We start from the raw sequence: 27,925 nt of genomic DNA, 5'->3' as shown, positions 1-27,925 counted from the left end.
TAATCCATAGCTGTTGCCATTTTCTGGCTCAGTGAGAATGGACACTCCAGATTGAAGATCTGCTGAGCATCAAGGGTAGTGTCAGTTATGCTTGCATGTCACCTCACACTTCAATGGCTTTGCTAATGGTTTAACTTAACTCCTTTTTAGTGAAGGATCCATCTGTTATGTTCTAGGGGCTATAGCCTATACATAATCTGGCATACGGAACACTTCTCTATCCCAGTTGTGAGACAAGGATGGATTGAGTTCATCCCCAAGCAGAAAAACACATTGGTTCCACATGACCACTTTCTGAGAGAGAGAGAGAGCAAGAGAAAGAGACACACACACTGTGTATTCAGCCTTACCTTGCAGCACACAGGCCTCAACCAGACAAATGAACAGTGGATTACCGTTGCCTGTGCTTCATTAGGAAGTGAGGAGGGATTCAAGCACACTTCAAAGACTAACCGCCACCCTCCTCGCCATTCTCTGCCTGGGTTTAATCGTTCTCTAAATGGAGCCACATGTAAGATGCTCGCAGCGCCTGGTGAGGAAGAGGAGGTGGAGAGGAGAGGACACAAGAATGTGTTTGTTCGTAATCCTAATTTTATCTGTAATCATCCTGTTTTGAAGATCTGAACACACTCTATCTATAGTTGTCTTATTGTGTCTCTATCTGTGTTTCATTCTCTTCTCCTCCTCCCTCTCTGTATCCTCAATGTTGTCAAGCATGAAAAAACCCCAAAACAATGCCCCTTGCTATCGGGTATACACTCACCGGCCACTTTATTAGGTACACCTGTTCAACTGCTCGGTAACGCAAATATCTAATCAGCCAATCACATGGCAGCAACTCAATGCATTTAGGCATGTAGACATGGTCAAGACGACCTGCTGAAGTTCAAACCGAGCATCAGAATGGGGAAGAAAGGTGATTTAAGTGACTTTGAACGTTGCATGGTTGTTGGTGCCAGACGGGCTGGTCTGAGTATTTCAGAAACTGCTGATCTACTGGGATTTTCATGCACAACCATCTCTAGGGTTTACAGAGAATGGTCCGAAAAAGAGAAAATATCCAGTGAGCGGCAGTTCGGCAGAAAATGCCTTGTTGATGCCAGAGGTCAGAGGAGGATGGCCAGACTGGTTCGAGATGATAGAAAGGCAACAGTAACTCAAATAACCACTTGTTACAACCAAGGTATGCAGAAGACCATCTCTGAATGCACAACACGTTGAACCTTGAAGCAGATGGGCTACAAAAGGGGGTCCAACCCAGTACTAGCAAGGTGTACCTAATAAAGTAGCCAGTGAGTGTATAGGGGCAAGTGGAAGATGCGGTTGCTGTTAGTGAAGTACACACACAGGAGAAGAATCTCTACACTGTGAATCTATCTCACCATTCATGTAAGAGACAGAGAGACACAGAAAGTGATCTCTCCGATATCTGTCGGCGAAGAGGGAGCTGGTTTGCCGGTGATGGAGAGAGTGATGAACAGACAGAAGAGACCCCCGGGGGAGGATTCTACCACATCCCAAAGGTGTTCTATTGGATTCAGATCCGGTGACTGGGAAGGCAACTGAAGACATTCACCATTACACCACCTTCACCATGAGATGGTGTACAGGTGTTCCTAATAAAGTGCCCAGTGAGTGTAAGTATACTAAGAAGCTTATTCAGGACTGAGAGAACTAGGATGCTGTCTACAGGGGCCACAGGAGAAGAGGGAGAAATCAGGGCCAGGACGAGACATTGGTCGAATCTGAAACGTTTTTCCTCTCGCCTTGCCTCCCTCTCAAAACGCTTTGGCAGGAGAAGGTCAGAGGGGAGGAACCTCTGACCTTCTCCTCCTGTGAGCTTTGAGGAGGCGGCGAAGATCCAGCCTCTTCTAGCCTCTGGTGGGTGCTGATGATCAGCTTGTTGGCTTGATGGACTGCATAGTCACCCCCTCAAACACACACACACACACACACACTGATGTCAAACCCTCAGACTGACAGAATGATGGGAGGAAATGGCCCATCACTCAATTAATAGATTTGCGACAATTTGGGAAAATTTTGGAAAAACAGCCACCATAGCCATGATATGAGATCAGAGAGAGAGAGAGAGAGAGGGAGTGTTTATGTGCAGGCCAGGTTACTTCTACTTCTACTTTCAGGCAGCTGATAGGCCCATGTCAAAGTTAGTGACAGGTGTTGACCTAAGAAAGAGATTGAGAGATCAGGAGGTAGGATGTTCACAAAAATGCTTTGGAGATGATTGGAATAATGTTAATTTCACTTTAATGATGATATTACAGTCAAAGTGATTTTCTTGGAATGAGAAATTTGAGTAATGTCCGAGACATGTTCTGCTGGCCCCTCACACTTTTTATGATGCTAACTGAATTGGAAAAATGGTGGACTCTGTGGAATAAGAGTGAGCCAAGAAAAGCAGTATAAAAAAAATCCAATAAAAAGAGAAAAGACACATCAACGAAAAAGAACACATTTCTCCTGTTAGTGACAACGGACAAAACCCTTCCGGCCAAAATGCCTCTCTGAGAGTGACGTGACACACAGTTGTTATGTGAGGCTATATACTTTTGGGAATCTGCTACAGAAAATAATTTTCCCCAGACACACGCACAAGTACACAGAGAGTGTTGGAAAAAGAGAGAGAGAGGAAAGAGGGATGTGTGGTTGATGAACAAAACTGCAGTTTGCTTAGATATTACTAATTTAAAGATGTTAAGTCACTCTAGATCAGTCATACATACACAGGACAGAGTTTGCATTATGTTTGGTGGTGTGTATGTCAACTGTCTTACAGGAAATTATACTGTAACAAAGTCCGTTGTACACAGAGGCAGACGCAGTATTTCAGTGAGGGATTTGGTCCCGTTTATTCGTGCAAACATTCACTCTCTTAAAGTGGTCTCAAAAGTTCCGCGACTTTCCAGTCGTCGTGTCTCGGGCAACCGCTCTCGTTCCCAGTCCACCTCGCCTACTGAAATGGCAGAAGCACACATCTTAAACATTCGCCGACGAGACTTCATTTGCAGCAGGTGTGCAACAAAGTCTCGCCGACACAACCCCGGCCACGGTCCTGTAGCTCCCTCTACAGGCCGAACGCTGCATGTCCCCCCACATACCCCCACCGCCCGACACAGGCCGGGGACCCGACGACCTACTCCCCCCCCCCCTGCACGGGAGAGGAAGTCTGCCACGACCATCTGCGCCCCCGGTCTGTGCGCGACGGAAAAGTTGAAGGGCTGCAACGCGAGGTACCACCGGGTGATCCTCGCGTTTACATCCTTCATGCGGTGGAGCCACTGGAGGGGGGCATGGTCGGAGTAGAGGGTGAAGGCGCGACCCAGCAGGTAGTAGCGGAAGGTGCCGACCGCCCACTTGATGGCCAGGCACTCCTTCTCCACGGTGCTGTACCGGCCCTCCCTCTCCGACAGCTTGCGGCTCAGGTACAGCACCGGTCGGTCGGCCCCCTCCACGCGCTGGGTCAGCACTGCTCCCAGCCCTCTATCCGACGCGTCCGTCTGTAGGGAGAAAGGGAGGTTAAAATCAGGCGCATACAGGACCGTTTCTCCACAAAGAGCCCCCTTAAGGGCCTCGAACGACCCCTGGCACTGGCCCGACCATTGGACCGGATCCGGGGCACCCTTCCGGGTGAGGTCCGTCAAGGGACTGGCCAGCTCTGAAAACCCTGGTACGAACTGTCGGTAATATCCAGCCAGCCCCAGGAAGGCCCTCACCTCCTTCTTTGTCTTGGGCCGGGGAGAGGCGGCGATGGCCGCAGTCTTTTCAATCTGCGGTCGCACCTCCCCCCGTCCCAAGTGGTACCCCAGATACCGGATCTCCCTCCGCCCGATCACGCACTTTTTCGGGTTGGCCGTCAGCCCCGCCTGCCTCAGGGACCGCAGAACAGCAGCCACACTCCGCACATGCTGCGGCCAGGTGTCACTGTGAATGACAATGTCATCTAGGTAGGCCGCAGCATAGGCAGCGTGCGGCCGCAGAATACGGTCCATGAGGCGCTGAAAAGTGGCTGGGGCTCCGAACAACCCGAAAGGGAGCACGGTGAACTGGAATAACCCGAGCGGAGTGGAGAATGCCGTTTTCTCCCGGGACACCGGCGAGAGTGGAATCTGCCAGTATCCCTTCGTGCAATCCAATGTCGTGAAGTACCTGGCCGTACCAAGCCGGTCCAAGAGCTCGTCGACCCGGGGCATCGGATATGCATCGAACTTGGAGACCGCATTAACCCGTCTATAATCCACACAGAACCGTATAGCCCCATCTGGCTTGTTGACAAGCACGATGGGGCTACACCAATCACTGCGGGACTCCTCGACCACACCCAGCTCCAGCATGGCTTCCAACTCCCTGCACACAACGTCTCGTTTGTGCACCGGCAACCTATAGGGACGCGTGCGCACCGTTAAACCCGGCTGCGTTTCTATATGGTGGTCGATGAGCGTAGTCCGACCGGGCAGGGGAGAGAACACGTCGGCGAACTTAAGCTGCAAATCTGCAACGTCCGCGGCCTGGCTAGCAGAGAGATGGTTATCAATATCGACCGGAGTGCTAACTTTCGATTTTGGGACTTCCGGACCGAACTCCTCTCTCTCTGGAATTACCGTAGCCAGAGCAACAGTGACCACGTCGTTCCATTTTTTTAGGAGATTGACGTGATACACCTGCAAGCTATCCCCCTGGTCCGAGCGTACAACCTCATAATCCACGTCCCCCATGCGACGTGTGACCACAAACGGCCCTTGCCACTTCGCGAGTAATTTCGTGCTGGAGGTGGGTAACAGTACGAGCACCTTGTCTCCCGGTGTAAACTCTCGTAGGGTAGTCCCCCTGTCATACAGGCGTTTCTGAAGCTCCTGGGCTTGCAGCAAATGCTCACGTGAGATAGCCCCTAGGGCGTGGAGCTTTGTGCGCAAGTCGAGGACGTACTGGATCTCACTCTTACTGTCGCTAGACCCTTCCTCCCAATTTTCTTTAAACAGGTCTAGGACACCCCGGGGCTTACGCCCGTAGAGTAATTCAAACGGGGAAAACCTCGGGTTGAGGCGCCCCCGCCGGCTCCGGCTCCCCGGCAGTGCCGCGAGGCGCCGCCTCGGCACAGAGCACATTACACGCCTCACACCTCCCTAGCTGTCATGCAGGCATCCCGGTAGCCCTCTTTACCGCTTGAGGAAACCCCTCCCAATTCACACCTAGAATCAGGGGATGCGTGAGGCGTGGGCTAACCGCCGCCTGTACACTATGTTTTTTCCCCTCAAAATGAGTTTCGATAGCGACCACCGGATATTCGTGAATGTCCCCATGCACACACCTCACCCGCACCCTCGATGCCTTCAACAATGCCCCCGGCCGAACCAGGCGCTCCTGGATCATGGACTGCATGCAGCCCGAATCCAAGAATGCCTGGTGCGTATCATGTTGTATCCTTACCGGAACACGATACGCCGCTCCTGGTCCGGGGGGAGGGCCCGGTATGTCGCCGATGCGGACGACCTGTCCCACGGCCATCGCCTGGCACTCGGCCTGCACGTGGCCCGGCCGTCCGCACCGCCAACACACCCCCCCTGTCGCTCGAGGTGCTACCTGTGGGGCCGGGGTCGGCTCTGGATGGGTGCGCCCCTGCCATCTCGACCTTGGGGCGGGCGCCGGCCTCTCTCCTTCTGCTCCCTCGGCTCCTCCTGGGCGTCGCCCCCCCCCCCTGCCGCGGGGCCGGGGTTGGTCGTTGTGGCCCCCGCGGTGGGAGGGAGAGATGGTCCTCCGCCAGCCCCACGGCGGTCTTGAGGGCGGTGGTACTGGACCCAGGCGGCGGTACGGGCCGGGAGCCCCGCGAGGAACTGCTCCATTACTACCCGGTACCCGACCTCCACGGTCCAGCCACCGCTGGGCGTAGGCGAAGGGCCGGCACCCCTCCTCCATTGCCAGGGCCCGAAACCGGCGCCGGTGTTCCTCCGGTGTAAGGCCCAGGCGGTCCCGAATCGCCCGGGCCAGGGACGTGTAATCCCGTTGGGCGGCCGCCGGCAAACTGTGGGCCGCGAGCTGCGCCTCCCCTGACAGGAGGGGCAGCAGATGGTAGGCCCACTCTCGGTTCGGCCACCCCGAGATCCTTGCTGTCCCCTCGAACACCGCGAGGAACGCCTCTGGGTCGTCCAAGCGGCACCAGGTCCCCCCAAGGTCCAGCTACAGAAGATGGGGGACCTGGTGCTGCTCCGGTCCCCGGCGCCGGCCCGCCGACCCTGGTGAGGTCCTGGAGGAGGGCACGGTCCGCGGTCCTCGCCGCCGTCAGCTCTCCCAGCGTCGCCTGCTGGGTCTGCTGCAGGATCGTTTGTTGCTCGAGGACGAGCGCTATCCTCGCGACCGCTGCTGCTAGCGTCTCCATTCCTTCCCTCTGTGCCCCACGTTGGGCGCCAATGTAACAAAGTCCGTTGTACACAGAGGCAGACGCAGTATTTCAGTGAGGGATTTGGTCCCGTTTATTCGTGCAAACATTCACTCTCTTAAAGTGGTCTCAAAAGTTCCGCGACTTTCCAGTCGTCGTGTCTCGGGCAACCGCTCTCGTTCCCAGTCCACCTCGCCTACTGAAATGGCAGAAGCACACACATCTTAAAATTCGCCGACGAGACTTCATTTGCAGCAGGTGTGCAACAAAGTCTCGCCGACACAACCCCGGCCACAGTCCTGTAGCTCCCTCTACAGGCCGAACGCTGCATGTCCCCCCACATATACTATTGACCTTTGACTCTTAGGATACTGCAGGATGTCAAAAAAATACCATGGGGTCTCTTACCACACCCTGGACAAACATGCTCTACGCACTCCAGGAGCCCTTTCATTCCATCATAAACTTTCAATTATCGACACTCACACACGTGCACACCTACAGTACTCACGCACGCACACATGCACACATATCTTCAGTACTCACACTCGACGCTCACACGGTTGGATCCTGTCACATAAAATGTTATCATAAATGTCATAAATCACAGAGACACACATTCATGTGGTGTGTGCAGTAGAAATGGTAGAGTGGTTATGAGGCAGAGGAGAGAGGGGAAATATAAAATACAAATATAGCATACTGTAGTCCTCATCGTGTTAGCACGATTGGGAGCCAGAGGAGGCCTGAGTGTGTTGAAGTGTGTGTGTGTGTGTGTGTGTGTGCGTACAAGTGTGTACATGCATGCGTGTGTGTGTTTATACTGCGTGGGCTGAAGGCTTGGTCATTACTGCAGCTTTTCCTCTCTAATTACAGCCCTGTTCATCTGAGGGCCTCTGCTTCATTGCTGTAACGGGTAGTTTAGGGTGGACAGGAAGGAGGCAGGACTCAAAGTTGCAATAATCAAACACATATACTTAGATTCGCATGGTAGCACAAGTACATACAAGAATGTAAGTTCACGACAGAACAATGGGTGTAGCAAACGTCAGGTTTATATACTGGACAATTAACAAGACACAGGTGAGGACAATTAACTAAAAGAGATGGACAAGGAAAATAATAAAGGGAGTCTCTGGCGGCCAATGGTGGCCAGTAGAGGAAGCAGCGGGATGAGGAGGATTCCTCACACCTGCTATTCTCATCCAGCTGCAATTGCATCTTTATAGAACATTCCACACTTCCTAAAGACTCACACACACACACACAAACACACACACTTTTACTGAGCACAAACACACACAGAAAGCATGCTCACAGATCATGCACAAAGGTCGGTCTGATCTCACAGCACCAGCGAGAGGTACAGGCTCTGTGTGCCAGACTCCACTTGGCTGAGTGCACCAGAAACCCTGCACCCAGCACCCTCCTCCTCCCTCCCTCTTCCTCCCTCCTGCTCCCTCCTCCCTCCTCTAGCCCAGACATCCCCTACCCGCCCAAAAGATGGAGGGCTTTTAGGGAACACTCCCCTTGGGACCCTGAGACTATACATTCCCATGTAATAAGGGCTGTGGATGACTATACATCTGTCACTTTGAGTTTCCCCTGCGTCCCCTGCCAGAGAAGGGCCCATGTGGGGCCGATACAGGGCCAAGCGAGGGGCCATGGGCTGGGGGAACTGAGGGAGTGTGCTGCAGTGTTGTGAACATCTGGCGCCCCCTATAAGCCACCCAGGGGATGGAACACAGGAGGAAGACATAAAGCACAATGACAGCTCTGATGACTGCAGCAGGGACCCTATCCTTCCTTGACCTGAAATTGAAAAGACGTTGCTGCACTGGAGCTGTCTCCAGAATATTTGTTACATCAAGAGTTGGGTTTCTGGTAAAGGGATAGAATGGGGTAATGACAAAAGGAACTGCTTGCCCCCCCCAGCTAACCTCTGACCCCCAGCCTTGACCCATTTACATTACATTTATGGCATTTATCCAAAGCGACTTACAACAAATACATTTGTTTAAGTAAGTGAATCATCTATCCATCAGTCATCATAAGATAAAGTAATCCATGGTAGGACCAGGGGCCATAGGCAGTCACAATGCTAGAAGCTTTTTTTTAATTTTTTTATTATTATTATTAACAGGAGAGAAACTTGTACAGGGGGCTAGTGGGGGTGAAGAGGTCAAGACCTTCGCAACCTAATTGTTGCAAGACATAACGATGGCATTGGTTACAGGCGCATTTCTAAGCTTCTGAATGTTCCAGTGAGCACTGTTGGGGCCATAATACGGAAGTGGAAAGACAATCATTTCACCATAAATTTGCCTCGATCAGGTGCTCCTCGCAAGATTTCTGACAGAGGAGTGAAAAGAATAATCAGAAGAGTTGTCCAAGAGCCAAGGACCACTTGTGGAGAGCTTCAAAAAGACCTGGAATTAGCAGGTACTGTTGTCTCAAAGAAAACAGTAAGTAATGCACTCCACCGCCATGGCCTGTATGCACACTCATCATGCAAGACTCCATTGCTGAAAAAAAAGCATGTTGAAGCTTGTTTAAAGTTTGCTGCACAACATTTGGAAAAGCCAATGAAATACTGGGAGAATATAGTGTGGTCAGATGAGAGCAAAATTGAACTGTTTGGATGCCATAATACACACCATGTTTGGAGGAGAAATGGCACTGCACATCACCCTAAAAACACCATACCAACAGTGAAGTTTGGAGGTGGGAACATCATGGTGTGGGGCTGCTTTTCAGCAAATGGTACTGGCAAACTTCACATAATTGAAGGAAGGATGAATGGGCAAATTTACCGAGACATTCTTGACCAAAATCTGCTGCCATCTGCCAGGATGATGAAGATGAAACGAGGGTGGACATTTCAGCAAGACAATGATCCCAAACACCCAGCCAAGGAAACTCTCAATTGGTTTCAAAGAAAGAAAATAAAGCTGCTAGAATGGCCCAGCCAATCACCTGACTTAAATTCCATTGAAAATCTATGGAAAGAACTGAAGATCAAGATTCATAGAAGAGGCCCACGGAACCTTCAAGATTTGAAGACTGTTTGTGTGGAAGAATGGGCCAAAATCACACCAGAGCAATGCATGCGACTAGTTTCTCCATACAGGAGGCGTCTTGAAGCTGTCATTACCAACAAAGGCTTTTGTACAAAGTATTAAATAAATATCAGTAAGCGTGTTCAATACTTTTTCCCTGTGTCATTTCACATTATTACACATAACTTAATTTCTGAACTTATTTGTTTTGGTTTCTTTGTATGTATGGATTACTTGGGTTGTTACCAACATCTGGTGAAAATGTCATGTCAATAGTATACCTTTGGAAATATATTTACTGAGAAAAATGGTGACGTGTTCAATACTTATTTCACCCGCTGTATGTAAGTGAGTGTGTGTGTTCATACCGTGTATCTGATAGGAGTGTGTGTGTGGCAAAATGTGTGTATGTATGTCTCCCTCTCTCTGTCTTTAATCTCAAGCTCGGAGCTCCTCCGTGCCAAGTTCTGTTCAGCTCTGCATAGTCAAATAAATCATTTCCACCGACTGATAGCTCCACAGTGCTCTTCGTGGCTTATCCTCACAGCACAGGGACCTCTATTAAGACACACACACACACACACAGCTTGTGATGATACAATCAACACATGTTATATGCCTATAAAAAGTTATCAACATGATGAGTGCAGTCTGCTGTCTTTGGTTGAAAAGCGTGATGAGAGTGTAACTCAGTGAGATAATGTGTGTGTGCGTGTGTGTGTCTGGTTGTACATGTGAAGGGCAGTCGAGTAATAAAGAGAAGAAAGGGCTCTTTGTGACAGCTGACTCACAAGAGCACAGTCAGATGATGCAGACACACCCCCGTCCTGAAATCAGCTCTCCATTAAACACTAATAAGTAGCAGAGGAGAGTACTCTTACTTACACAAAACATAAGGGGCCTTAACTTTGAATGAACCTTTGTTGTTTTACAAATCATATTCAGGGTTCTTGAAATGAAATGTCGAGTTAACTCTGTAAAATCTGACTCGAAACGAGCAGAGTAATCTTACCTTAGCAATAAGCTATGAATGAATCCACATACAGTACGTGAACTGTAAAGGTTATGTGCTACAGCTAAACTGTCAACCCTCATGAGGCTCTCCATCAATACCAGGGCATTATGACCAGGTCTTCTTCATTAGAGCCCTGTCAGAGGTGCTAATCAGGCACGCACGCACGCACACACACACTCACCCTCCCCATCTCTGCACTGCACTGTCCTCCTCCGCTCCCACCGGTCTGTGTTTAATAAGGGCTGTGGCTCAGTGGGCACTGTTTCCTATGGGCAGGCTTTAAAGCCATTTTTCTCCTTATTACATGCATGATTTTAACTGATCCCAGAAAAGCAAACACAAAGATTCTCTCTGAATCGCTCAGAATCAGGCAATAAAAAAAAGGCGCAGGGTGGTGAGTCGACAGAGGGGGGGGGTGGTCCCAGAACCGATGGGATGTCCGTCGAGGGCTAGTATTTGCAGAGGGATGGGGCAGTTCATGCTGGGCATCTGACGAAGTCTTTGTTGATTAAGTTGTCAGAGTCCACAAAAGCTTGGAGTTGGTGCTGGCGGTTGATCCAATGCAAGGTCACGGGTAACAGTAGACGGTGACCAGGAGGTCGGGGAGTCAGTGCACAGCTCATTATGGCCTCCCCTTGTCCAGGTAAGTTTCAGCATTTCCCGTCAGCTCTGGGCAGGTAGAACGGAAATGGCTGAGTTCTCCGCAGTCGTGGCAGCAACCATCGTGCCTGCGCCTATCACATTCTCGGGGACTCAGGCAGGGTCGGCCCAGCTGCATGGGTTCCTCAGGACTAGGCTCGGGAGGCTTGGGATAATTGGGAAGCCGGGAGACTGGGGTGGCATCCATATGGCGTTGTCTCACCTGTTCACGAATACCGTTGCCAATCCTGATAGCCATCGTGATTAGCGACTCGAGGTCCCCTCCTAGATCCTGAGCGGCTAGCTCGTCATTAATGGTAATGGGTAATCCATGGTGAAAAGCGGTGATCAACGCCTCCGGATTCCAGCCACTCTTCACCACGGGGGTCTGGAAGTCGATGGCGAAGTCCGCCACTGACCTGAGACCCTGGCAAGCTAAAGAGAGTCGACTCGCCACCTCTCGTCCACCGACTGGGAGATGATGTAGGTGACCTTGGCCCAGTCGGTGTGGAACGAGGAGGGCTGCAGCTCGAATACCAGGAAACACTGGGTAAGGAACCCCTTGCATCTTCCCGGGTGGCCATCATACCGTTCAGGAGCTGGGATCCTGGGTTCGAGGAACTGATTCACTGGGGGGTCTCCACCGGGGATCAACCCACTGGGAGCTGAGGCTTGGACAGCGGCCATTCCGGGATTGGGGATGTGAGGTTGCTGGGCGGAGAGAGTAAGTGCCCAGAGTACTTCTGCCATTTGAGTGAGTTGCTCTGTCCCCCCAGTCCTGCCTTGTGGGAAACCATGTTACGGTTGGGTCTGCTGGGTACATGTTGAGGTGGTAGCTTACTGTGAGGGTGTGTGAGGTAGGACCCAGACGCAGAGACCAGACGAGGGAATGCAGTAGAAAGGCAAAGCCACTGTACTTCATTTAATCCACAGGGTAGATAGGAACAACTTTAAACAATAGGACTAAACTAAAACAACGAGGACACTAGAGAATCTTTTACCAAGACACGTTCATGAAGACCATGAGAGAACATACCACTGGCGAGAGTCAAACTGCCACACAGGAAATACAAAACGCACAACTTAAATAGGGAGGTCATTATTAATTCATAACATTCACCTATTGTGCCTGTTAGTTCATGAGGCGGTCTCTGCCGCCCCATAGTGTCCAGATGGAACCGTGACAACAACTGCCTCTGGTACAGTACTGGTGTCCTCAAATAGGGAAGAGCCTACATATAAGACCTCGGCCTTGATACACAAGTCACTGGTCAGCCTTGAAAAGGATAACTTACTCTAAACAACTTGGATGAATAAAGGCACACATAAATAATCTAGAGTACAATAAATTGTATTCAGTTTGCTAGAGGAGGGTTGAGTAGATTACGGAGTGGTCTTACTCAGGAGCCATTGAGGGGAGTATGTCTGTAAATGAGAAGCAGAGCTGGCGTCCTCTTGATGAAAACATTACATCAGAGTTATGTGTGTTGCACATAAGTGTCACACCCTGGTGAGAGATCAGTGTGTAGCGGGTATAATGTAACCCTTAACTGTTATTGTGCCGATTTTTGCTACTAAACTGTGCTGTAACTTATTTATTGTGAAATCACAACCTCATAATGTGTGTATTTGTATGCAGTGACTCTCTCATGTGTGTCTTATTTATTAGTAATTGCCAGTAGTGTATAGGACCCAGCAAATGCCAGATCAAAGGCTTTTTTCTGATTAACGACCTGTAAGGTCATAGGTCAAGTAAGGTCAATACGTCAAGTGTGAAAAATTGCATCTAGGACCTGGCTTAAGTCAAATGAATGTAATTAATTTGACGGATCCACTAACGAACGTGCCCTGTGTGTTTGCGCAACGTATTTAAATGTACGGCTGTGTCCAAAGTGTTTTGACACAAAATAGTGATGCAGGAGGTATGCATTTTCGGAGAAGATCTTTGAGCGCGACTATTAAGTCAGCGCAGACTCGTTGTTTCTACTGCTATGATAGAATATATTGTAGCGAACGGCGGGGCAGAGCAGCTTGCCTTAAGCGGGTATCGAACTCGCAACCTTTCCGCTTACAAACCGGCCGCGCGAGCCACAACATCAAGAGAGTGAACTCACTTGGCGGAGCTGCTAACGGGCCTTACACAGGGTCGTTACAATATGAACAATGAGCGTGCCTTGAGCGCGCCTTTTCAGCATGACGGACAGTGCCCCCAACACCCACACATTCTGTAGTATACACATTACCAATTTATTTGACTGTGTGTGTGTGTGTGTGTGTGTGTGTCTGTGTGAAAGGTATTTGAATTGCCAAGGCTGGCGCCCCGGTGAGTTCATAAAATGACTGGCGGTAAACGCGTTCACAGATGTCCAAGATGGTACCTGGGTGTTTTGTTAAGTATTTTTGAATTTACATGCGTGTCAAGAATGGTGTCTGACCAGATAATACAATTAGCAGACGGAAATCTGCCTGTTTGTCAAGTAATTTATGTGTATGGGAAGAGTGAGACTCCACCGGGGGGTGATTGCATTCGGGGAAAAACATGTTTGTAAAAATAATAAAGTGACTTGTTGTTTTACAACAAACGTCTCAGTCACTTGGAACTATATAGCTAAAGAGGCACTCTACATAGCTCTCTCTCTCCCATGCGCCGGATTCGAAGGCCTCATGTCCATCTAGAGCTTATGTGAGTTACCGATTTATTTTTCTCTTAATTTATCAAGTTGAACTTTTAACGTACAATCATAGTAATCTCATACTCCTCCAGTCCTCCTAGAGATACCAACGAGGACATTGACGAGGGGACACAAAGTACATTTGACTTTAGTGGCGAACTCAAGTAAACTCAATTAAATTAATCTTGTTGAGACTCAGTGTGTTGCTGTAAATTATCCTACCACAAGCCTAGGGTGCTAGTGGAAGGGGCTGCAACTTGCTAACTACTTAAACAGGCTGGTCATTAACTGGTCGTTAGGTGTGGGGAGGGGCTGCAACTCTGCTAGGTCATCAGCAATTACAGAATCTATACTTCTATCCTGACTGTCTAAGAGCGACAGCCTCTTGACACTGTGACGGCCGCCGGGGTGTGCGGGCGCGTCACGGACCCAAACACAGTGTAAGCAGAGAGGTCCACACCAGAATTATAATCAAAGATATTTATTCGGTTAGCGGGGAGAGGGAAATGATAGAGAGAGGGTGGGGGTGAGAAGGCGTCGTGTCGTGAAGATAGCAGGGGGGTTCGGTACACGGTGGGTGGTCCTCTTACGTTCCAGGTCGGGGCGGCAGCGGGGTAGTCAGACAGGCAAAGGTTGGCAACGTAGCGGGCTCTCCTATGGTCAGGGGTCATACACTGGACAATGGTGACTTGGCTTATTCTCTCTCTCATCAACTGCTCCTTGGTTCGCCGTAGCAACTCCCCCCTACTGGGTGCTCCGTGGGCTACTTTTGTACCGTCTCTGCTGCTCCTGCTGATGCCCTTCACCTGTGCCTTGATGGGCAGGAACTCCATGTATGGGCATACGGTGATTATCTCCACGGGTTGCAGCTGTGGCCCCTTGGGGCGCAGGAACTCCATACATGGTCCTGCCAAAGACAACACGGGGCAAGAGAGGGACAGCAGAAACAGCAGAGACAAAGCGAGGCGAGATATATACTCCATTTACCACCGTCCCACACTCGCGCATGGGCTTAGGCACGGGCCGGGCGCCACAACACGAAGACGCCTGACACAAAGACGAGTGAATCTATCTGTGGGAGTCCATCGAGGAAGGCCTGAGAGAAGGACCAGATGAGGAGTATTTGTTTTTGCTACCCTTGTGTGTATTTAGCGCTACCTGCATCTCATATTGTCTTGCAAACCCTTCTGCTTTCTCCTGTTATTTCATCCCTAGGAGGACACACCCCCCATCGCAACCCATCTAATCTAGTCTACCCACCATGCTCAACTGGACTTTGGAACTGCCAGTCAGCGGTTGGGAAGACATTTACATTACATTTATGGCATTTAGCAGACGCCTTTATCCAAAGCGACTTACAACAAATACATTTGTTTAAGTAAGTGAATCATCTATCCATCAGTCATCATAAGATAAAGTAATCAATGCTCAGACCAGGGGCCATTGGCAGTCACAATGCTAGAAGAATATATCAATATATACAGTGGGGGAAATAATTATTTGATCCCCTGCTGATTTTGTTAGTTTGCCCGATTACAAAGAAATGAGCGGTCTACAATTTGTATGGTACTTTTATTTTAACAAATAGAGACAGAATATCAACAAAGACGTCCAAAAAACCCACATTATATAAAGTTATAAATTCATTTGCATTTGATCGAAGGAAATAAGTATTTGATCCCCTACAAACCAGCAAGATTTCTGGCTCATACAGACCGGTTATATGCCCATGAGGCACACAGATTACTCCTGTCACTTTAAGAAAGTACTCCTAATCTCTGCTTGTTATGGGTATAAAAGACACCTGTCAATAGAATCAATCTCTTCCATTCCAACCTCTCCACCACCATGGGCAAGACCAAAGAACATTCAAAGGACATCAGGGTAAGAGTTGTAGACCTGCACAAGGCTGGAATGGGCTACAAGACCATCAGCAAGAAGCTTGGTGAGAAGGAGACAACTGTTGGTGCAATTATTAGAAAATGGAAGAAATACAAAATAACCATCAATCGCCCTCGGCCTGGAGCTCCATGCAAGATCTCGCCTCGTGGGGTAAGGATGATCATGAGAAGGGTGAGGGATCAGCCCAGAACTACACGGGAGGAGCTTGGTAATGATCTCAAGGCAGCTGGGACCACAGTCACCAAGAAAACCATTGGTAACACACTACACCGTAACGGATTGAAATCCTGCAGTGCCCGCAAGGTCCCCCTGCTCAAAAAGGCACATGTACAGGCCCATCTGAAGTTTGCCAATGAACACTTAAATGATTCAGAGAAGGCTTGGGAGAAGGTGATGTGGTCAGATGAGACCAAAATTGAACTCTATGGCATAAATTCGACTCGTCGTGTTTGGAGGGAGAGAAATGCTGAATGCTACAATCCCAAGAACACCATCCCCACTGTCAAACACGGAGGTGGAAACATTATGCTTTGGGGTTGTTTCTCTGCTAAGGGTACAGGACGACTTCATTGCATTGAGGGGCCAATGGACGGGGCCATGTACCCTAAGATCTTGGACGAGAACCTCCTTCCCTCAGCCAGAGCACTGAGGATGGGTCGTGGATGGGTCTTCCAGCATGACAATGACCCAAAACATACGGCCAAGGCAACAAAGGAGTGGCTCAAGAAGAAGCACACTAAGGTCATGGAGTGGCCTAGCTAGTCTCCAGACTTTAATCCTATAGAACATTTGTGGAGGGAGCTGAAGCTTCGAGTTGCCAAGCAAAAGCCTTGAAACTTTCAGGATTTGGAGAGGATCTGTAAAGAGGAGTGGACCAAAATCCCTCCTGAGATGTGTGCAAACCTGGTGACCAACTACAAGAAACGTCTGACTTCTGTGCTTGCCAACAAGGGTTTCTCCACCAAGTATTAAGTCATGTTTTGCTTGGGGATCAAATACTTATTTCGTTCGATCAAATGCAAATTAATTTATAACTTTATATAATATGTTTTTCTGGACTTTTTTTGTTGATATTCTGTGTTTATTTGTTAAAATAAAAGTACTATAAAAATGATAGACCGCTCATTTCTTTGTAATCGGGCAAACTAACAACATCAGCAGGGGATCAAATAATTATTTCCCCCACTGTATATGTTTTGTTTTTTTATTAACAGGAGAGAAACTTGTACAGGGGAGTAGTGGGGGTGAAGAGGTCTTTAGGAGGGACAGAGGCTATCTCAGCCTATGCCTGCTTCATGTCCCTCCACTTCCTGGTTCTCACCGAGACATGGATTACACCGGAAAACACAGCTACTCCGGCAGCCCTCTCTGATGCCTACTCCTTTTCTCACTCCCCGAGACTCTCTGGTCGAGGGGGTGGCACAGGGCTCCTTGTCTCACCTAAGTGCTCACATAATGTCCTACCCCTGTCACACCTGTCCATATCCACCTTCGAATTCCAAGCTGTTTCTGTCACCTTCCCTGTCAAACTTCACATTATTGTTATCTATCGTCCACCAGGTCAGCTTGGTGACTTCTTGGAAGAGATGGATGTCATTCTCAGTTTCTTCCCTGAGGATGGCACACCGCTCACACTACTGGGTGACTTCAACATCCAGTCAGAGAAGTTTCACTCGTCTGGCCTTCTTAACCTTCTCTCCTCGTTCGACCTTACCCTATCCCACTCTCCTCCGACTCATAAGGCGGGCAATCAGCTCGACCTTATCTTCACCAGATCCTCCCATACCTCCAACCTTACTGTTACCTCTCTTCCAGTTTCTGACCATTTTGTATCCTTCTCCCTTCCCCTCAAATCCACCCCCTCGTCTTATCCTCCTTACCCTCCCTTCTATCTACTGATGCAGCCTCCTCCACCCTCCTGTCCACTCTTTCCTCAACCTTTGACTCTCTCTGTCCACTGACCACAAGGCCAACACGATCCTCTCCACACGCTCCTTGGCTGTCTGAAACCCTGCAAGCTTGTCGATTAGGGCTCCGGGCAGCTGAGAGGAAACCGGCCTCCCTGATGACCTAAAACCCTATCTCTCTCTCCTCCTCAAGTACACCTCCTCTGCATCAGCTGCTAAAGCTTCTTACTGCCATTCCAAAATTCAATCCTCTGCCTCTGATCCAAGGAAACTGTTCTCCACATTTTCACAACCACCTGCCCTCTCAATCCTATTCCCTCACCCTTTCTCCAATCCATCTCCAAAGATCTCCAATCCATCTCTCTATCTACAGGATCTGTCCCAGCTGTCTTTAAGACAGCCAGAGTCAAGCCTTTTCTCAAGAAGCCAACTCTTGACCCGTCTGCTGTTTATAACTACAGATCGGTATCCCTTCTCTCCTTCTTATCTAAAACCCTTGAACGTGCTGTCTCTAACCAACTGTCTCACTATCTCCTTCAGAACAACCTCCTTGACTCTCATCAATCTGGCTTCAAGGCTGGGCACTCTACTGAGACCGCTCTCCTTACTGTCACAGAGACCCTCCACTGTGCTCGAGCTTCCTCCCTCTCCTCTGTTCTCATTCTTCTGGACCTGTCCACTGCATTCGACACAGTAAACCACCCAATCCTTCTCTCCACCTCTCAGAGCTGGGCATCTCAATCATTCAGCCACACCGACCTCTTGAGTCAAGAGGCTGCTATTATACAAGACGCAATGGACATATTAAACCGTGTCTCAGAACTGCAGGCATCCCGTCTACATCAATAAGAATGGGATGACATTAACACAGACTATGATGGTGGTAAATCATCCATGTTTAGCCAGCAATCTCAGCCTCTCTTGGGCACCGAGCACGCTAGACACTGTCAATCAGATTTTAGATTCGCCTCCCGCAGAGCTTTCTCAGCAGTTATCAGTTATTAACACACAGTGGTAGTCAGATGGAACAGGCGCAGTATGAAGATTTCTATTGAGAGAGTTTACACCGTTTGAATAGAAGTCTACATTGTTTTAAAAAAAAAAAATCAAACAATACAAGATGATTTACAACAGCTACAAGCAAATCTCATTCCCCAGACAGGTCATAGAGACCCCCCACAACCAAAGGTCAACATAACAGCCGCTATATCACTTGACAGCCTTACCTCGACCACCCCAGCCACACGGCAACATCCCCGCACTTGCATTCCCCCGGGTCCCTCCTCAGCACCTCCACATCCCCCCCACAGCCCTGCCCCCACCACATGCCAACATCCCGCACTCCCACTCCCCCGGATCCCTCCTCAGCACTCCAGCATCCCCCACTGCCGCTGAGTGTGAGAGAGACCCGCATATAATCACGCTGAATTTCGCAATCAAATAGATTTAACACACATGGTGGGGCCAGATATCGATTTGGTACAAGTCAACAGAATGATAGCCGAACGAGTGGATAGGCTTTTAGCTACAGTGAGACAGGTTGCTAGGCCGGGTGACTTCATTCTAATAATACTAAAGTCTACTCAAATGTTCACTCCCATCACCTTTCAGTTACACTCTGATCAATTGAACCCTGACGATTTCCTAGGTAAGGTTTCCCATTTTACAAAGTAAAGTGCATATTTTTGCCGAATCCCCTCTCAGCGTAACTATTCAGCTCGTTCACCAACCCGCAGGTGGTGCAAGCCTCTTAGAGTCTGAAATTATACGAAAAAAGGCACGTCATTTAATCGTAGTGTCTGAATCCTTTACACCCAAGCACATGTGTCCCTCCCTCGTACTGGCCGCGCTCCTCGACAGAGACCTTACACACACGCAGTGTTTAGCGTGAGCCCAAACGATGATGAAAACCGTGGGTTTAGATACGCCGAAGCGGGACGTAACATTCGACCAGATTAATTTATTCGAAGCCCACTTGAAGATAAACATTTTAGTCTTGTATAGAGCCCAAAACATTGTGGCTTTCCAACACATTTTACACTCTGTTATTAGACAACCACGATTACGGACTTATGAATGTGGCAGGTTTTTTAGGAGTAAAACACTTTTGTACCGCTTGTCACAAAGGTTATCAGATGGCGCTTAAACACCGCTGTCCGTTCATGTGCAATGCATGCCTCTCCCCTGAGTGTGCCTACGAGGGACTGTCCTCGATGCATTTTACATTTTTTTCATACATGGCATTTAGCAGACGCCTTTATCCGAAGTGACTTACAACAAATACATTTGTCTAAGTAAGCGAATCATCTATCCATCAGTCATCATAAGAAAAAGTAATCTATGCTTGGACCAGGGGCCATTGGCAGTCACAATGAGATTCAAGATTCAAGATTCTTTATTTGTCACGTGCATACAAGTATACAGTGAAATGCAAAAGTGACAGTGCCACAGAGTAGTGCAACAATAAGTTTTAAAATAGAATAAAAGTACTAAAAAATATGAACAGTATAAACAATATAACCGGTATAAACAGTATAAGCAGTATAAACAGCGGTGAAGCAATGTACGCAATGGAATGGCAAAATACAATGGAAATGACACTGTAACAAGGTCCTTAACACAGAGGCGGACTCGGTGGTGGTGATCTGGGACAAACCCCGTTTATTTAGCAGGTTTTGGCTCTCGGTCGACTTTCCAGTCATGGCTTTTCAGCTCTTCCTCCCAAAGCAGAGGCACACACATCTTAAACCATTTCGTTAACGAGGCTTCATTCGCAACAGGTGCGCAACGAAGCCTCGCTTCCGTAACCCTTGCCACGGTCCTGTAGCTCCCTCTACAGGCCGAACGCTGCATGTCCCCCCACAGACAGGTTGACAGTACAGATAATTACAGTGGAGGATGAGTCTGCAATGGATGATTATGTGTGTGCATATGTGTTATGATGTCAATGAGTGTGTGAGTGACTTGAGGGGGGCACCGGTGGGGTCATCGTTGATGATCCTGATGGCATGGGGGAAGAAACTCAGTCTTAGTCTCTCGTTCTTGCTGCATGACAGCGAAGGCGTTTGCCTGACCGCAGCAGCTGGAACAGTCCGTTTTTCGGGTCCTTCATTATCCTGTAGGCTCTGGTCCTACACCTTCTGGTGTACAGGACATGGAGAGGGTTGGAGCTTCCATGGTCTTTTCTGCCAATGCTAGAAGCATTATTTTTTTTAAATTAATTTATTTACAGTAGAGAAACTGTACAGGGGGGCAGTGGGGATGAAGAGGTCTTTTGGAGGGACAGTTAAGATGTAGCCTGAAGAGATGGGTCTTCAATCTACGTCTGAAGATAGGTAGTGACTCTGCAGTCCTGACAGCAGTGGGAAGCTCGTTCCATCAATGGGACAGTGAAAAGCCGTGACCGAGGTGGAAGAGCAGAGTGATCAGGGAGGGGTTTGGGGGCTGACCATTGCTTGCAAGTAGGGAGGGGCTGTTCCCTTTGCCGCCCAGTAGGCAAACACCAGGGTCTTGAATCTGATGCGAGCTGCTACCGGGAGCCAGTGAAGGGTGCGAAGGAGGGGGGTGACATGGGAGAATTTGGGGAGATTGAACACCAGACGGGCAGCAGCATTTTGGATGAGCTACAGAGGTCTGATGGCGGAGGCGAAGAGTCCGGCCAAGAGTGCGTAGCAGCAGTCAAGGTGAGAGATCACAAGTGTCTGAGAGAATATAGTATACACTTTGTGACAAAAGGTGATGACGTCACATAAATTTAATCATCAAAAATAATACTTGAAAATTATAAGTCCCGCCCCTTTGGGGGCGGATGTGGTGGGCTGTTGATGCTTGCCCAATGAGACGTGTGTGAGAGGCTAAGGTGTTCTGGTGTTTGTAAAATTAGTTGTAGCATCTTGACATTTTTATGAGGATGTGGTCACCCCCATAGGCTATAGAACCGTGAGAATGGATTGGATGGATTAGGGGGTTCCCAGGGGCCCTGAACTGTCTGAAGACCAACCGAGGTTCAGCTAAAGTTCGTCACTGATAAGGGCTGTGTGATGTGTGGTGATGACTTTATGCTGCATACATGCATCTATGTCAAAATTGCATATGAGGCTTAAAATAAAAGTTCAATACTGAGGGTTAAAATGTGCAATTAAAAAAAGGCAATTAAAAAATGGTTAGGCTGCTACTCTAGTGGTAGTAATGTGTTCAATAATGAAGGGTTAGGGTTAATAAAATGGGGGATTAATTTTTTTTTACATTTTTAAAAATGTTTAGTTTCAAACGTGGGTATGACTCATGTCGCGGACGTGTCACTGATAAGATCACGTGTTTCCCGGGCAAAAAGGTGTATATATATGACCCTGTGTGAGATCTGTAGTAGTTGTTGCTATATGACAGTGTCTAAAATGGCGTCTACAAGGATGGTGTGGGAATTGGACGACGGTCGTGTAGTGCGTGTAGAGTTTGCATCTGTAGATGCATTCCCCTATGTGGACATATGCACTTTCGAAAAAGAATCTGAGAATCTTCTGAGAATCTATTCATCAGAATTCGAAAGATTGAAGGGTCACATCCTGGAATTCATCCGCTACATGCATTCTGTGCACGACAACCAAAATGTGACCCTGAAGGGTATGAAACCCTCTATCCAGATGAACGTGGATCCTCGAGTACCGAGCCGTTCCCTGCAGGAAGCTTTTCTTGTTGACTGTTCAAGATCTCACATATGGCTGTTGGTGCGATTCCAGACAGAGGCAGAGTCTTCTGAAAGACCAAAGACGGTGATGGAGAAAGAGCGCTACTGGTCTATTAAACTGGCATTCAAAGTGGCAGACTTCTCAAAGTTGACAAATCTCTTGAAAGCTATCACCGAGTTTTTCAATCAGGAAAGTCAGAGACTGAGACTCATCCAGCTGGCAAAACGTCTGAACACGTGCTCTGGTAAACGGATCTCAGGCCCGTCCAGGCGTTTAACCCCTAGATCTCTGTCTGACTCTGAGCCATCCAAACGTAATCTTTTTCCAATCTTTTCAATGCTTGAAACAGACGGTGTTGAATCATAGTAAATCATGCTAGACACCTCTACTACCAAGGCCTACTAGACACGCCTACTAGACACAAGCCCTTCCCCGCCCCTCACCTTCAATCTATATAAGAAGTTTGGAAAAACGAGTTTGTGCGACATTACTTATTACTTCAACATGGCTGATTTTTTCACAGTCAACGATTTGCCTTCCTCAAGTGAAGACGAAGGCTACTCTACAGTTGGGGAATGTAAACCCCTAGAATCTCAAGATGAAGAGTCTAAGCTTCTCAGCTATCTTCCGAGCCTTTCTCAGGAATCTGGCGGCTACGATGATTTGTATAAACCGGTTCTTGAAGACTACCGGAATGCCCAGACGGACGACCTCACAAGGTGGAAAGCCCTAGAGCATCAGAGCGATTCCAAGGAGCCTATTAGCCCTGTCACCTACTCTCCCGTCTCGCCCGACAGCGACGTGTCAAATACTCTGTTCGAGCCTCTTGAATTCCCCGTCAGAAGATATAGGCCGTATACCGGCAAGCCAACATCAGACAAAGCACCCGGTCTGTACACCCCTGGGGGCCAGGCTTCAGATTTTGCTGCCCCCGTGGCTGAAGATCGTTCTGTCCTCAACGTCTATCCAACACCTCCGACTTCGCCTCGCCTGCAAGTAGCGGGATCCGCTGGGGTTCAGAACGAACCCGGTGCGGAAGCTAGCATCACTGCTCAGGGGACCCCTCAGAACCCTCCCTTGAATGATCCGATGGTTGTAGAGGTTAAAGAAATTCTAGAGAACCGGCTTCAATCTCAGCGTCGGGGTGGTGATGTTTTTCTGGACACAGTGAAGGCCGGCGTTGCCATTGTGTTAACATTGGTGATAGATGATCAGATAAAAAACGAATGTTATGGGTGTAAAACCGGTCATCCAAGCCAACGTCGACATGCTTGTCTGTACCCTCTAGAGAGTGATTACTTTTACAGCAACTTTGAGGCGCTGATGACCGCCCTGTGGACATGGAAATTTCTCCCCCGACTCTTATGGTTGCTCTGGAGACGGTTGGATTAGGGGGGACAGCAAACGGCCGTGTTCAAGGAGCAGCCGAGGCCTTTCTTTACGGTCTGAAGTATGAAGAAAACATCCAGGGGAAACTTAAAGAAATCGTTGATGCGTATGTGGGGGTTAACAAGGACCGGGATCATATGATAGATGAACTCGTATCCTACTGGAAGCGTGTTGAAATAGTTCACACCCTCTTTTGAACTAGTCTAAACTGATCAAAAATGGGGAATGCTTTCAGACTATTCTTTAACTTTTTAAATTCCGCTTCAGGTCATCCTGGGGTCAGCTCTCTTGTAAAACGGGCTATTGCTAATCGTGTTAATGATGAATCTTTATTTCAAACATGTAGCGATGTTGACATTGAACAAGTTGTCCGTTTTGAGAGGTCATTGGAAATTGTGAGAGATTGTGTGTCTTTTAACCGTTGGAAGGAATTGGTGTATATTGGTTCAAATGCATCGGATGCGGAGACATTTGAAAAAACATTAGGTGGAATTATTAGAGAAGTGTCTATGCATAGCTTCAAATTTAGTCATCTCATGGTGTTGTATACCTATATAATTGATGTAGCAACATATCGCTTTAAGAATGGTCTAGCATTTGATGTTGATAGGGCCCTAAATGTCTTACACACTTCTGTGGGGTTGTATTAAAAACATGTATTAATCATTCAAATGTAATGACTTGTAATCAATAAATAATTATGCAAAATTGCCATTGTACTCAGATCTTGCATGCTTACTAGTCGTCATGACCTCAAAAAAGGCCGAGCGTGTAATGAAGAGAATATATTATGACCCTGCACACCCGGGATCATTTGGAGGGGTAGAAAAACTTCAAAAAGCCGTCGAAGAGCAGACGGCTGAAAAAGTTAGCACTGATCAAGTACGAGAGTGGCTGTCTGGTCAGGAGGCGTATACCTTACACAAAACGGCTAGAAAAACCTATGCTAGAAATCGTGTTTTTGCGCCACGTCCTATGTATCAATTTCAAGCGGATCTTTGCGATATGGGTGCACTGTCTAAAGACAATGATAACTTTAAATTTCTGCTTACAGTAATAGATGTATTTTCAAAAAAAGCTTATGCACGCTGTTACGCCCAAACCCCCTGGTGGTAGGGGACCGCCGGCGCAACACAGGACAGTGAGAGCATGAACGAAGGAGACCAGCAACAACCAAAAATCTGTTCAATAATAATTTATTTGCAGCAGCACGGGACACAGAGAACGAGACACAACATAGACCCAACCCCCTGAGCTATGCAGCGACGACTAAAGGAAAAACCCCAGGAAAAAACTAAATCTAAACTTATAACTCAAAAACAACCCCAAAACTAACCCCCTAAACAAATCCCCATGACCGGCGCCGAAGCACCTAAACAATACAAGGGTTAGCGTCGCCGCTCTATCTGATGTACTAATACAAGGGGTACCCTACGTGTTGTGCAGGACAAGATGTAAACCTGCAGGTTTGTAACTAATTACCCTACCTCTCGAACTCTGTGCCCGGCTGAAAAAAGAGAAAAAAACAAGGTTTACAAAAAGGTAAACAAACTGAACAATAAACCAAGTGAAAACTCAGGAACACAAACTACATCCTAAACAAAGTATCAAAAAACAAAAGGAGAGCTGCCACCTCTCTAACTTAGCCAAACCAAATGAGGACTGCCACTCCCCTTGAGGAACCAAACAAAATAACTTAAATAGGGTGTGGTAGGGGTTAATTGATGGACAAATGAGGACTTGATTGAAGGATCCCAGCTGCCAGGCATTCCCACTGATTCACCTGACAGGAGGGACCTACTGGAACACAAGAGAGGAACACAAACAAACAAACACCCCAGGTCTAACAGAAAAAGACCTCTCCACCCGTAACACTCCCTCCCTCAAATATCAACCCCTGGTTGATACAACCCATAACGAAGGTTACGTAGGTAACCACGGTTATGTGAGCTAATTGGATCACTCCAATATGGTATCCTTCCGCGCGGCAGGATACGTTCCGAGTAGAATTTCAGAGAAGTCCCGTGTACCGGGTAGTGCTGCGGCTGCATCACCCCATAAACAGCAGTCCACAGCACTACTTCTTCCTCGTGTCCTTTTCGAGGCGCCATAGATCTCCGGAAAAAAGGATTGGAGTGATCCAATTAGCTCACATAACCGTGGTTACCTACGTAACCTTCGTTATGTAGCACTATATTGGATCACTCCAATATGGTATCACAATACCAGATCACTCGGTGATCTATGACCAGTCAACAAGCGAAGCCCAGCACTCACCTAGAAGACGGGGCTGAGCTTGGGCCAGTCAACCTTGTAGTGGGCCATCGTCTGCTCCCAGAGAGGCGGAGGCAACCCCCAGCACTGCCCGTTCCACCTCATTAGAGGGGGCCACATTGACTTGGTAGAACCTAGCAAAAGTGCTAGGCGATGCCCAACTGGCTGCGGCACAGACGTCAGCAAGGGGAACTCCTCTGAGCAGGGCCCAAGAGGCAGCCACGCCCCTAGTAGAATGTGCTACTATAGCAGATGACAAAGGCCGGCCGGCCAGCTGATATGCGGTAGTAATGGTGTCAACAATCCAATGTGAGAGTCTCTGTTTCGAAAGCCTCTGACCCAGAACTCTCTCACCATAGCAGACGAAAAGCTGATCAGACTTTCGGAATGCTCGTGTCCGCGTGACATAAGTGTCCAAGGCCCTGACCGGGCACAGTACACTGGAGGTAGTACCTATCCCACTCGCACTCGTGGGAGGGGTATAGGCAGACAGGTGCAAAGGTCGGTTCACATGTCCGGTAGACAGGACCTTTGGTAGAAAAGAGGGGTTAGGTCGGAGGGTGACGTTCATTTTGTCGGGGCCCATCCGGAAACACTCAGCACTCACAGAAAATGCATGAAGTTCACCAACCCTCTTTGTGGAGGTAATGGCCAACAGGAACGCCACTTTCAACGAAAGGTGCTTAAGAGACACAGAGCCCAGGGGCTCAAAAGGTGGCAGGGTAAGCGCTGACAGCACCACGTCGAGGTCCCAGGTGGGCACCAGAGGGGCCCTTACCGGACATAGACGTCGAACACCCTTCAGAAACCGGGAGAGTAAAGGGTGGCTACCCATTGGTCCCTCTGGCCCGTCATCGTGGCATGCAGAGATAGCGGCCAGATACACCTTCAGTGTAGAAGCCGCCCGGCCTGCGTTGAGCAAAGACTGTAAAAACTGCAGAACAGTCTGAACATTGCAGCTCTCTGGATTGGCGTTCTGACTCTCACACCAAGAGCAAAATACACGCCATCGTGTCTGATATGCCGCGTTGGTAGAGGGGGCCCTGGCACTCTGCAACGTGTGCATGACGTCATTCAGGAGGCCTAAGTCTGACCACTTGCGCCTCTCAGAGGCCAAACCCACAACTGGAGGCGATGTGGATCCGGATGCCATAGGGCCCCCTGGGCTTGTGAAAGCAAGTCGAGTCTCAGTGGCAGCTTCCATGGTGTCCCCGAGAGGAGAGACAGCAACAGCCTGAACCAGGGGCGTCTCGGCCAATACGGGGCTATCAGGAGCACCTGATGGCCCATCATCTCGACCCTGTCCAGCGTCGCTGGGATCAGGGGAAACGGAGGAAACGCATAGAGCATCGTCATCGGCCAATCGTGAGCCAGGGCATCCAGACCTAGAGGCCCCGGGGGGTCCGACATTGAGAACCAGCTGGGGCAGTGAGTGTTGTTCTGAGAGGCAAACAGGTCCACCTGTGCTCTCCCGAACCTGTCCCAGAGCTGGTGTACCACCTGAGGGTGCAGACGCCAGTCTCCCTCTCGTGGCCCATCCCTCGAGAGCATGTCCGCTGCCGTGTTCAGGATCCCCGGGATATGCGCTGCTCGTAGAGACGCAAGATGGGTGTGAGCCCATAGCAAGAGTTCCCGAGTCATCTCGTGGAGGCGGCGGGACCTCAAGCCCCCCTGGTGATTGACATATGCTACGACTGTAGTGTTGTCTGATCGAACCAGGACATGCTGTCCTTTCAGATAGGGCAGAAACTGCTGGAGGGCTAGGCAGACCGCCCTGAGCTCCAATATACTGATGTGCAGACCAGTCCATGGGGGGCTCCAGTGGCCGCTGGCCGCCATGCCCCTGAACACTGCACCCCAGCCCGTCAGCGAGGCATCGGTGCACACTAGTTCTCTGTGTACCACTCTGCCCAACCTCGTACCATCCATCAGGAAGGAACGGGAGCGCCATCGGGACAATGCTAACAAACATTCCCTTGTCACCACCAGGCG

This window comes from Argentina silus (assembly GCF_951799395.1).
Source record: "Argentina silus genome assembly, chromosome: Y".
Lineage (NCBI taxonomy): Eukaryota > Metazoa > Chordata > Actinopteri > Argentiniformes > Argentinidae > Argentina > Argentina silus.
This window is presented reverse-complemented; position numbering follows the sequence as displayed.